The following is a 13,351-nucleotide window of genomic DNA, read 5'->3' on the forward strand; positions in this document are numbered from 1 at the left end:
CACACACACAAGAAAGGAAGAAAGGAAGAAAGAATAGCTGTTGTGTTTTCTAAATTTCCTCAAAATATCAATAATCACTTGGCAAAAACATAATATTTGGATAGTAAATCATTGGTATCAATAAAATCATTATTTATTTGGAGATAGCTCCTTTGGTTAGTTTTTGTATAATTCTTTCTCCCTTTTGCCTTTCTGATATTATATCTACATTAGCTTTCAAATCTGAAATAGCAATTGTGTATATCTTCTTAATTATGATTGCCGTAACATTTACTTACTCCTTATTAAGGAATGGTCAATAATTTTGGTCATGATCCCCTAGATTGTCCAAGAGGAAAGTCTGATAAATTCCTTTTAACTCTTCAATACATTAAGTAGATTATTGTCTGTCACTCAAAACAAAAGCAAAGTAATCCCAGACCTCCAAGCTCTGTGTGTGGTGATGAATGATCTAGCACTTAGCAGTGCTGGGTATGAGATGATCTATTTCCAGATGGCATACGCCAGTCACTCAACTGACTTGATCAATATAATTCATTATGATACAGCACAACTCCAACTGGAAACACACAAAAAAAAATGAGTGGATGTTGAAGTCAAAGCCTGCCAAATTCTTGCCACTGGCTAATTGTATTTAAATGTTTAATGCCTAAACACTCATACAGATTTACAGACTTACAAAAGCAAATGTAAACTCTCTTCACTCAATTCATTGATCAAGCAAGGCACCAGCTAAAAATAAATTACCTCTCGCCCCATCAATAAAGTCAAGTTCCAGACATCCTGTGCCACATGTCAAAATGATACCAAAATTAATAGTAATGATAGCAATTTAATGAATATTTTGCAGTGGTCTTTAAGGGATTCTTTCAATAAAACTTTCCTTTTAATGGATTAGAACTGGTGCATTTCTTGGCTAAAATTTTAGTAATCTATGCTCCCATTTATCAAAGGAAGTAATTTAAAGCTAATTGTAGACTGCATTTTGAGAAAAGAAGTAAACAATTATTTTCCTTTTGTCTGAAAGGGTTTTATTTGGAAAAGACCAACAAATGCAATGATTCTCTATATAGTCCACAGATATGATATACCTTTTTCTCTGAAAAATGAAGAAGGTAAATAAGTGGAAGCTGTGGTTGCAGAGAAAAAAGGCAATGGATAAGTGTTCCAATACTGAATCAATTTCTTCAGCATACATAACCAGTTTTATATGTCAGATGTGAAACTTACTTAGGTTTATGAAATATATCAATAAATGCTGTCAATTACTGAGAAGTAATTAGGTAAAAGATACTAGGCTAGATGCTTTCCATGCACTAAAACACTTCAGCATTATGATATGATGCCTATGAACAAGGTCTTGCTAACCCCATTTTGCAGATTAGGGAAATGAGATTTTTTAAAAGGATTAGTAAATTGCTGTCAGTCACACTGCTTTGGAATGACTGGTCCAGAGACAATCAGATATAACTGTAGAGTGAAACCTTTGGAGCCTCTGCACGCTGCTGCCTTTCTGATGCTCCAAATTATGAAGTGTAAATTTTCTACATAACTGGCACCACTCGTCTGCACACTGCTGTGTAGTGTAGACTCAGTCTTTGAAAGAAGCAGTGTGAGTACAGCTGTTTGAGAAGCAGGATACTTGAAAAATACTCAGCCACCTTGAAAATCATAACAAATATGACTTGGTAATCAGCTCTTTCCCAGAGCTGTAATGTCTCGCATGTCAAAAGCACTTCCTGGAGCTCTGACAAAATTACACCCAAACGAAATTTCTTCCTCACCAGGGAAACTCTAAAGCAACGAATTACACTGTTGTAGCGTTTTCAAAGCCACACTCCTGAATGCATAGGGAACTTTTTTGCACTCTCTAAACAACCATCAGGAAACAAGCCCACAGACTTGCCTAACGGGATAATGTGAATGCAATCTTTGTAGCAAAGACTAATAATTATAGACAAAAATTCACCCAACACTTTGACCCAAGAGCTAGACTAGCCTAAACCTTCGAATGGAAGTCTTGGTTTAGGGTTATGCATGTGTACAGAAATGATTTTGCTTCAGCTCCCTTTTGAGCCTCCCCCTACCTTGCAACCCCACTCCACAGTGTTGAGTAGAGAACTCGTCTAGGGTGTGGAGAAATCACTCCTAAGCCCCCTGTTAGGGAAGTCACAGACACCTGTTAAGTAGTTAAGTGGCCATTGTTTATACATCATCTACCCCAAATTCCTTCTCTGGGGAAGTCAGGAATGCTTGCTAAGTGGCCATCCTCTGGCCTTCAGCTACCCCCAGCTCCTTTTTTATTGTTTGTCAGTCCACAGCTGAGGGGATTATGTTAGGTCTAATGGAAAGGCCTGGCCAGAACTTAGACTCTGAAACTGGCAATGGGGAACAGCAGCCCCAGATGCTAATAAAGGCAGAAATTCTCAGTGACAGGGCTCCCTCCCCACAAGGTGGGTAAAAGCCACACTTAAACAGTGTAGATTGGTCTCTCTTCTCCTGTGTGAAATTGGACTGCGGGGCTGCCATCCATCCACCCTGAACCAGAGCATTTTTTGGCTGCCCTGGTAGACCGGCCCGAAATGGGACTTCTTCCCTTGCTCTTTTGTGTGCTTTATGCTGTGGAAGTAACAAAGAGGTTATTTGCCCTCCCGAACTCTTTATGCCGTGCAAGTAATAAAGAGGTCATTTGCTGAAAGTTTCTGCTGTATCCATGAGCCTGCGTTCCCACGACATTGTGACATTGTAGCAACTCGCTCCACACCCCCAGTATGTCATTTCTCTGCATGGCTATTGGGCACTCACCAAAGTGTTGCAGATGCCAGCTGTGCCCAGGGCTGCAGGATGCCTATCAGCAATTCTCTCTTTTCACTGAAGAATAAACCTGAATTGGGCAGAGACTCAAGGAGGGAAAAGGAGAAAAATAAGTTTCTCGCCCCCACCCCTTTGGGAATTTAGCTGTGGTCATAGGCTTCGGTAACAATATGGAAAAAGCAAGCTGAATTATACGTAGGTTTTTTCACTCTGAGTTTAATTTAGTCAGCAGACTAAGTCAATGATACATATCTTTCAATGTAGTTATCTGGCAATACATGGCACATAAACTATGGTAAATTAACTTTATTTAGTCATTCAATTCCTTTTCTTAAAACATTTTCCTACATGTTGAAATCTCGCTTCTTCAGCATGTAATTCCTGATCCTTCACAGCCTTACCTCAAATATTTTTGTCATACTAATGCTTTCTTCTTTCCAGTTTCTCTTCATAGAATGTGCTTCTCCCATGCTATGCTATCTGCCTCTCAAACCCATATAGATTCATTTCTATTTCCTTTTTAAAACTTTTCTTGCACATCTCTGCTTCCACGCCCCTCCCTTTTAAAATTAATGGCTCTCTTAGCCCTCTTTTCATTCCCATAGCACTGAATTCCTACCTCTAACAGTATTCAATTTATTCTGTTAGAATTGGCTCTATTTGTTCTATGAGGACAGTGCCAGGGCCTTATTCTCCCTTTCTTGTGGAAATTGATGACTGAATACAATTTTTATGTTTGTTACACATTATATAATACAATACCTAAAACATAGCAGGATTCCAATAAATATATATGTGCAATGAATAAATGAAATAACTAAATCTCTGCTATTACTAACCATATGCTTTATAAGTCAACAAAACACCTTTCCCTTATGCCATAATTATGAGAAAGCAAACTGGAGGCAAAATTTTATATTTGACTTAAAATCAGCTCTTTTCCTTGGGACCCATTGATGCTACCCAAGTGAGAAAATTTTCCCAAAATTCCATTTTGCTAATGCTGCTGTTTTGCAAAACACCAGAAATGGATTGGCTTTTATTAAAGGAGGTTTATTTGGTTACAAAGTTACAGTCGTAAGGCCATAAAGTGTCCAAGGTAAGGTAGCAATAGGGTACCTTCACTGGAGAAAGGCCGTTGGCATCCAGGAAAATCTCTATAAACTGGGAATGCATGTGGCCGGCATCTGCTGATCCCATGTTGTGTTCTAGCTCCTCTCTCGGTTCCTGTGCATTTTTCAAAATGTTGCTCGTGGAGCGTCTGTCCTCTCTCAGCTTCTTCGAAGCAAAAGTCTGTTTTCAGTGGCCATCTAGAAAATGTCTCTCTAAGTTGGCGCAAGCTGCTTCTGTCTGAACTCTTATATAGGGCTCTAGTAAACTAATCAAGGCCCATGCTGAATGGGCAGGGCCATGCCTCCGTGAAAATTATCTAATCAGAGTTATCACCTACAGTTGGGTGAGTCACATCTCCATGGAAACAACCTAATCCAAAGGTTCTAACTTAATCAATACTAGTAAGTCTGCCCACAAAAGATTGCTTCAAAGAACATGGGAGTTTTGGGGGACATAATACATCCAAATCAGCACAAATACCTTTATTTTAAGCTGAGCTTCCCTCTTGTTGGGATTCTTGCAGCATAGGATTCCAGATGGAATGAGACTTCTCTTCCTGGTCTAAATAGCTGAAATTTCACAGCAACGAGAGGTAAATATTCAAATGGAAACACTGAACAAAGGAGGATATTCACTAAATTTAATTGTAAACTTGCTAGTGGAAAATAAGAAAAAGATGAATTTTAAGGTCAAAACTTTTAAAATATTTCTTCTCAAAATTTTTGGGAGATGTGGATGTGGAAATATAGTTAACTGACTTCTACAAAATATTACTTCACTAAACTTGGCTTAATAAACATGATCAAGACACACACACATACATGCCTTACAGAGAAATAAATTCAGAGTATATTTCTTCTATGGGGAAAGATCCATCTTATCTTTCCTAATAGTTTCTGATTCCTATTAACTCTCATTCTTTATGTTTGTTTCATTTCAAAGAACCATGTTGTAGTTCTAGAAATTATTAAGTTGCCATTAACTTAATGTTATTTGAAATAATATTAGAGTACTATTAGATTAGAAATAACATATGAAATATGCCTAACAGAATGGCTAGAAATTAGTAGGTGTTAAATAAATTATATATATTGTTATTATGAACCACACCAATAATTGCTTTAAAGGATTTTAGAGAAAATATGAATATGACATCACCATAATAAAAATGTTTATTCATCAAGTTTCCAAAGTAATGAATACCAAGGTATACAGACTCATCCATTTACCCTTACTGTTTCAAACACTATATTCTGACTCCCTCAGTTCATGATGTAAATTAACTGTGGAAGCCACCTTCCATATTATCATGATAGCATCATTTAATATGTAAATAGATGAAAATGCTGTGTTATTTACATGATGCTGGGATTCACCTAAAGGTTAGATTTCTTTATCATGAATTCTCAATTATTTAGGAAGTAAGGAAGAAACATTTAGCACTAACTACAGAAATATGGCAGAATATTAAAACTGTAGAATAATTCAAGGCATCTATTAAAATTTATTCATAACACTAAGTTGGTTACATAGTGAATGGATAATTTAACTCCTGTATAAATTACTCAATAGAGTATAAAATTGCAATGTTCCTAAAGTAGAAACATGACTGAGACATAAAACAGATCATTTTCAGCATTCTCGTTGAAGTTTAAAAACAAAATTACACTTAGACTAAGGTAGGTTTAAAATATTTCACTTAACTTGTGTGATTTCAGGAAAAAGTCTTTAACTGAAAAATACCTTGAGGAATAGGAACAAGAAAAACATAACTAAAATTCTCATCTAAAAAAGGCAGGGGCTGTTGGGGATGGGTGGGATTAAAAACCTTTTACAAAGAAAAATTCTGATGGACTAGAATTGCAAAGACAGCTAGCTGGAAAGTGAAATGAGCTTGTCACATAGACCTTGTCTCATTGTTCTGGGAGTAACTCTCTCTCTCCTATATCTTCTGCTACCCAAGGTATTGCCTCTTGGAAGTTATTTCTTCCCCTTCATGCCTTAAGCCAAATATGAAATGGATTTTAGAGAATAAGTTCACCTTGTGACTTCCCATGTTTATTGTCTACTTTCTGCTTGTTTAGGACTGGAAACTTGAGGGCTGGTTTGGGAATTGAAACAATACAGCTTTTCAACCCATAATTGTGATTTCTTTGGTTACTGTGCTAGACATCTAGACTATTTGCTTGCAGTTGATTCTAGGTGTCAGTAATCAGACTCTAATTTCCTTTCTGGATGTAATTGTTAAGCCTGGCTTATTTACTAGCTTCCTTGCTTGATCTTAACACCTGATTCTTGGAGGCAGAGAGACAGCTAGAGTTTTCAATCCTGTGAGGCCCCAAATTTCTTGATCTTTCTTTCTCTGCTCACACATTGGAAAATTCTTGCTCAATTTCATCTACATCCTGCAGTAGTTTGTTAAAAACAGCTAGAAGCAAGAAAGATACACCAATATTATTGCTCTCTCTAACCTTTTCCATCAGTTTATGGGCACTGGAGACTATTTGTCTTCCAAGTTATTGTAAATGACAGTTTTATCAAATGCCTGCTTAAGGCCTTACAAGGTCCCAACCTATAAAGTTGAATTCTGTATACCTATTATATGACTTCTAATACAAAGCCACATATTTTAAGTTTGTTATGTTGTATCCTATTCCTGGGACCAAATAGTGTGTTAGATAAATTCTGTGTTGGACAGGTTTCAGTGTAACAATCATAAAATACTCTAGGTATTTTAAGCATGAAGGGATCTAATATAGGAGAATAGGAATAGAGTCTTATAAAATCTTGGAAAAGATAAAGAAGCATGTTCTAGTCTGAGCCTCTTGAAAAGACTCCAAAAATAGAGAACTGACTCACCAATGAAGTTACTTCCTCTGAGACCACCACTGGGACCATTTTCATTAAAGTCAACAACTCTTTCCACTGTCACGTTAGGCTTGACAATAGGAAACTAGTAATTAGGCAACTAAAGCATAATGTAGGGAATATGGAGTAATACCAAGAAGCCAGTGCAACCTACACTATTTCTTGACACCTAGGAAGCTGGAAATGAAGACTGGAACACAGGAAAACCAGTCCCTTACTAGCTGATGTGCAAAGTGCTACAGGGATTAGGGGTGGCTTTCCTATCAGTTGCACCTTCCAAATCTGCATGACAGATTTCCTTTGCAAAATGTAATTTACATTGAGATATTGAGAACACTAACTCCAAAGGAGGGTGAAAATACAATCTTTAATCTTACAAGTATCTGAGTAGGAGGCAGATAAAATGGAGGATTAGAAAGCTAATTCAAATAGTAACACAGTGTGGCCAAAGCAAGGTAATAATAGGTAGAGGCCAACTATGTGGTAATAACTAGGTAGGCAGAATTCTAAAGATGCCCTTTCCTCAAGATTCCTATTCTCTGGTTATTCAATCAAATGCTAATCTCAGTATTGCTGAGAAGAGATTTTGTAGATATAATTAAGGTAATGACCCTCAAAATAGGGAGTTTATGTTATCTTCTGGGTAGAACCAATCTAATCACCTGAGCCCTTGAAAACAGAGAGCATTCTCTGAATAGAGGCAGAAGAGATGCTTCCAGGGAGAAAAATCACAGGAATAAGATGCATGAGAAGAACTTGGTCCACCCTGACAGCTTTGAAGATGGAGGAAGGGGCCATGAGCCAAGAAATGCCATGGCCTCTGGAAGCTGAGAATGACCTCAAGCTGACAGCCAGCAAGGAAACAGGGACCTCAGTCCTACAGTCACTTGGAATTGAATTCTGCCAATAATGTGGATGAACTTAGAAGTGAATTCATCTGCAGGGTCTCCAAAAACCAGTGAAGCCCTGCAGATGCCTTCACTTTGGCCTTGTGAGATGCTAAGCGGAGAACGTGCTCAGCCATGCGGCTCCTGGTCTTCAGACCAAAGAAACTGTGAGATAGTAAATTAATGTTACTTTAAATGGCTAAATGTGTGGTAATTTGTCTGAAAGTGATAGAAAACTAATACACTGACATACCATGAATATTTTATGTGGAAAAATGTAGACTAAATGGGAGGTGAGGATTTGGAGAACTTATAAGTCAATTCTGCCTAGAGTTCTCAAAGAAACAATTTTAAAAGAGATGGGATATGAGCTATGAAGTGCCTTAAAAACTGTAGAGGGGTAGAGGAGTGGGGAAATATCATGCATAAGGAAACTGGCATGAGTAAAGTAGGATTGTTTCAAAAGGCTATGAGTCAGATCAGATTGCCTGGAGAAGGGGACAATAGAGCAGATATTGAAAGACAAACTTTGTAGAGGAATCTGAGACCAGAGTGTGGAAATGCCACAATAAAAGCTGCCTCCCAAAGATGGAGATGTTGACAATACCAAGTGGAAAATAATGTTTGTTTTAAGCAGGATAGAACCGAGAAAGTTAAAAGTGTAGCATTTAGTACACTTACTATTATATGCAGATCACCTTCCAAAATGATATCAAAAGTAAAAGATACCAAAACTACTAGAAGAGTTGAAGATTATTCTCTGTTTCCAAGGCTGGATTACTGGAAAATATCAAAAAGGTAGAAAAGAAGGTCTTGCTCTGGGAAGCCAGTCTGACAATCAAGTTCAAACTCCTACAGGATCTCAGATGTAAACTTTCAGAATTAAGATTCACATCATAAAACAAACCATAGCTGAGAAATGAGGGATATATGAATATATGCCTGTAAAATAAAGTGCTACCAATATCTTTATCGAAAGATATTTCTGTCTATGTGGCTATTCCATCTTGTTTGTCCTGTTGCCCTTCCAATCTGTGGAAATTGTCTTGCTAGACAGCAAATCTATTCACTTTTCTACACACAGATTGTCTGCTGACCTACACCTATCTAGGCCTTATACTTGCTTACTCTTGCTTATGGTCATGTCTATGAGAAACTATAAATGAACAAAAAGGAATGAGGAAGTCAAGTGGGAAAACTCAGAATACCTATATACGCCTGCCGGAGATCAGAAAGGAAAGCTATGTTTTCAGTCATTTGGCATATTGACATTTTTAACATGTGGACACCATATTATCCCATAACAAATTGATTGTATATTACTCAGCAAGTTGCCATCACTCAAAGTTATTTCATTCAGTAGCCAGTAGCCAAATTATATTCAAGTGTATCTGATCAATCTTTATTTTCAAAACACTAGGTTGTTCCACCACACTTTCATCTACAAGTAGTTTTTAATTTTCCAATAAAGGATGTCAATATGGCTAGAATACACACATTCTAAGTATATTCACTTTTGCTTACCTGTATAGAAAGCTGGTGCTGGGGAAGCATCTGTAAACAGCCAGACAATCACAAAACTAGTAAACATGTAGAATGTCTTCTAGCAGGTTGGCAGATGCCTGTGGAGCTGCTGTCCACAGAAGATGCATCCAGCCCATTTCATATTGGAACAACATTAAACAAAAAGGAAAGAAAATTAGGTCCAAATTTTGATTCACACTACCAGCGAATTCTGTGTACTTACTTCTTCCCTTCCCCAAATAGGAGCATTTCATGGTAAAATGTCTAAAACAGGACATCATATTTCTCATATAAAGTGAGTTCTTCAAATAATATATGCCAAACAATTGTCTTGCTGTAACCTTAGATACATTTAGAATGGCTGAATCAGTTACATACATGTTAACAAGAATCATCAGACATTTTAAAGCAGATATTTAGTACTTTCTGACAACTCTTTTTTTATTTTAATTTTACTAGGATAATTCCAATGCCTTATACTGGGATTATTTTTGAGGTTTTTTTTTTTTTTTCTTTTTTTTAAATTGAAATTTTGTTCAAAAGGACTTTTATTTTTTTTAACTATCCTGTTAAGTGTTATTGTATGGAATTCACAGGTAATAGATATGGTCAACATAAAAGCCAAAGGCAATAGTCATCCAAAGTTTTAAAAGTGATGTGTGTTTTTAGTTTTGGTAAATTTGTGGAGCTATCATTAGACATTTTTTTTTTTTCCCTCAAGAAAATAGGTCTAGTTATTGAAGAGGAAAAAAAGCTAAAGGGTTTCATTACAAAATATTAATTTCCCTTGCCTCTTTTAAGATGTGGGATTAGAGAATTTGGACTTGAACTTCTAATCAGTCTGTTCTACTCCCACTTGAAAATCTCCCCTCCTGTCACCTGAAAAAGCCCTAGCAATGTTCTGAGCACAAAGGACATGCACACACACACACACACACATGCACACACACACGCACACAAGGTAATATTTTGGTTGAGCTTATGTGGGCATTGAGAATTGATTAGTTTTCTAATTACTAAAGAAAAACTTTAGCTTTCCCGATCAAAGAAGAATGTGCTGATGTTCAAAGGTACCGCTCATCCCTGTGCAGATGATTTAAATTATAGCGTAAGCACCTGGCTGATCTTTACCTAGCAGTGGACCCACTTTACCCCTTTTCAATTCTATCATGAACATTTCTAAATATGGAAGTATGTTCAAAATGTGCATGATGATATAGCACCCTTTTTGTTCCTTCAAAAACCTGGGAAGTCAATCAACTAGGGTTTCCAAAGCAAATTAATATATTCCTGAAGGGCTTCATCAATTGGAAATCAAAATACAATTAACAGTCCTGAAATATGTGGTAAAGGGGGAAATGTTAGGCTGTATACATAGTAACAGAATAAACATTTTCTTTTAAAATCCATGGAACTGCACTACACAGTGAACCCTATGTTAAACCATGCACTATATATTTCATAGTACAATTATAAAAATATGCTTCCATCGATTGTAACAAATGTTCTGCATCAATGTGGGGTGTTATAATAATGGGGTGATACATGGGAATCCTGTATTTTATGCATGATTGTTCTGTAAATCCACAACTTCTACAAAAAATAGCAAAGTTATGGAATGCAAACCTAAAGCAGATTGTCATGTAACCAAAAGTTGAGTTCTTTTGAAAAAATTGTGGATTTTTTTTGTTAGACCCAGAATAATCAATTTCCATCCCACTTCAGAAAATTTTAGAAATTATAGATGATCTTTGGCTTAAATGTATTTACTTACAATCTAGGTAATACCTGATGATTAAGCTCATCTCTGGAATATGTTTTCTTCATCATAATTTCTACATACAATTACAGAAAGTTCCTTCATTCAAAAAATGCAAAATGAGACATTCTCATAAACCATACCTAAATTCTGATTATGTTTCCTCCCATAATAGATATTATTCAAAGATTTTGTAGATGGTAACATGTGCTCTAATTTAGAAAATTAAGAATTTGAAAGAATTTCTGGAAATGTTGTGTGCTCTTTGTTCGCTTGTAATAACTTTGTGCTAAATGGGGTATCAAAGTTAATTACCTTGACATGGATTGTGTTGTGAATTGGAAAGAGGATAAAATAGATAAGCTCTGGAGAACTTCAAACACTTGTAGGTACAATTAAAAAGAAATTGAGTCGATATGAATTAAGGAAATGGATATGTTTAGTATCTGGAAATACTCAGGTGTATTGACTTACAGAAAATCTAGGTATGCAATCTACTTAATCACACAAGTCCCAAGCTGTTAATTACTGTTATATGTAATTATTGCAAAGAGGAGATTCTCACTTTTTGTAATACTTTGGAAATTTGCCAGTAGCTATATGTGTCTCCTGTAATGAGAAGATTTAGCATATATTTATTATCATTTCTCAAAAGGAACTAAAACTAGAAATGGTTCTAATCTGAGGAAAGATTACAAATAGTATTTCTTAATGTACATGTGATTTTCTTAAATTTATAATCAGTGCCTCTTAGAAGTCTTTCAAACACAAGTTGAGAGATTTCTCCAGAAAACATGGGGAGCATGGAGCTCATTCCCTGCTATTGCAGTCTTCTAATTTTCTACTATTGCAGAAACTTCTGAGTAGGTGGACCAGATGCACAGGTTAATACAGGCATTGCAGAGGATATTTTCAATGTGAAGTTCTTGGATGGATATCCATCCTATGATATTCTCAGCCCAGGTCTGAAAAGAAGTTTCTTTGCTCTTGCTTAACTTCACCAGCTCAATGACATTTGAGTGGACTAGACCACCTGTCGGGCAAGAAATGAGTTCTATTGTGGGGTCTGCATTGGCACTAAAAGGTTTCAAGACACTCATCCTTCGTTTACTCTCTATATTTTATCACTGGTGGGATGATGGTAGAAATGAAACGCATAAGCATTTTTTTCTTGCATGAGTACATTTTAGAGTTTTGAAGCCTTAGACTCTTCTCACAGAAGTGACTGTGAGCTGTCAGGAAGTAGCTTTCAAGCCCAGCAGGAATCTTTATGAATAGTGGGCATAATACTTCCAAAAGCAACTATGAATAGTGAGAATAAAAGGAAGATAATAGCAAATGAAAAATAATATTGAAAACATTGTTTTACATGGAATGTTTGAATGTTTACCTCTTTGGGAGCTGTTAGTGATTTGTTACAGCACTTGAATCAACAAACATTGTTTTTATTGTGTTCTTATGCATTTGTGATAAGGTGCTACAGTCTGAACATATGAAAAAGCAAAGATGATAGATAGGAAGATTAATGAGGAAAACACAATTCTGTCATGAGGAAAATGAAGTAGTAGGTATTTAGGTACACATGAAAGCTTTTCAATAAATTTCTTGTATCTGAAGCTTGTGATCTTTTTTTTTGATAAATAGAAAGCAAGACACTGAATAATTTGATTAGACTTTGCAATATATTTACCTTATTAACAATAACCCTTTGAAATTCTAAGGCTATGCAGAAGTTGAGACAAGACAGGAACAAAAGCTCATGGGTGTTTACTGGGATGTTAGTAGATAAAAATTTACTGAAAAACAGGTGTCTGAGAGAGGAGGACAGAGACTTTGCAAGGTTTTCCATTTAAATTGCACTTCTCTGATCCCTTCTAATGAAGCTGCTTATGTTCTTACTCCCCTTCCCCTCACATACTCAGGGATCAAGGCTGTACTCAGAGACTATTCTTCAGCTCAATGGCTTTTCCATCCTTTAAAAATGCCTATTTCTTTGAGGATAAATAATTTGACTCTACTATCTATCTTAGGTGGGGTTTCCCAGAAGTAAACTGCAAGAATGAGATGTGAGTGCAAGTGATTTATGAAAGAAGTGACCCCAAGAGATATTGGCAAATGGAACAGGGAATTCAGACAGTAAAAGGGAAGAAGTCAAGCAAGGGTGAGAGTTCTGGAAAAGGCCAAACTTCAGTGTGATCCTACGGCACACTGTGGAGTGTAAATTATGCTTTCAGGTTTGCTTTGCCTAAATCAAAGGATCCAGGCTTCCCTACTCCCACTCCAGTTCTTGATTACGGTCCCCACACTTACCCCCAGGTTGTAAACTCCCAAGTACTTCTAGCTCTGTCTGTTTGGGACAATGCAGCTCTGATAGCCCAGGGAGGGT

Source organism: Choloepus didactylus, chromosome 11 (genome assembly GCF_015220235.1).
Source record: "Choloepus didactylus isolate mChoDid1 chromosome 11, mChoDid1.pri, whole genome shotgun sequence".
NCBI lineage: Eukaryota > Metazoa > Chordata > Mammalia > Pilosa > Megalonychidae > Choloepus > Choloepus didactylus.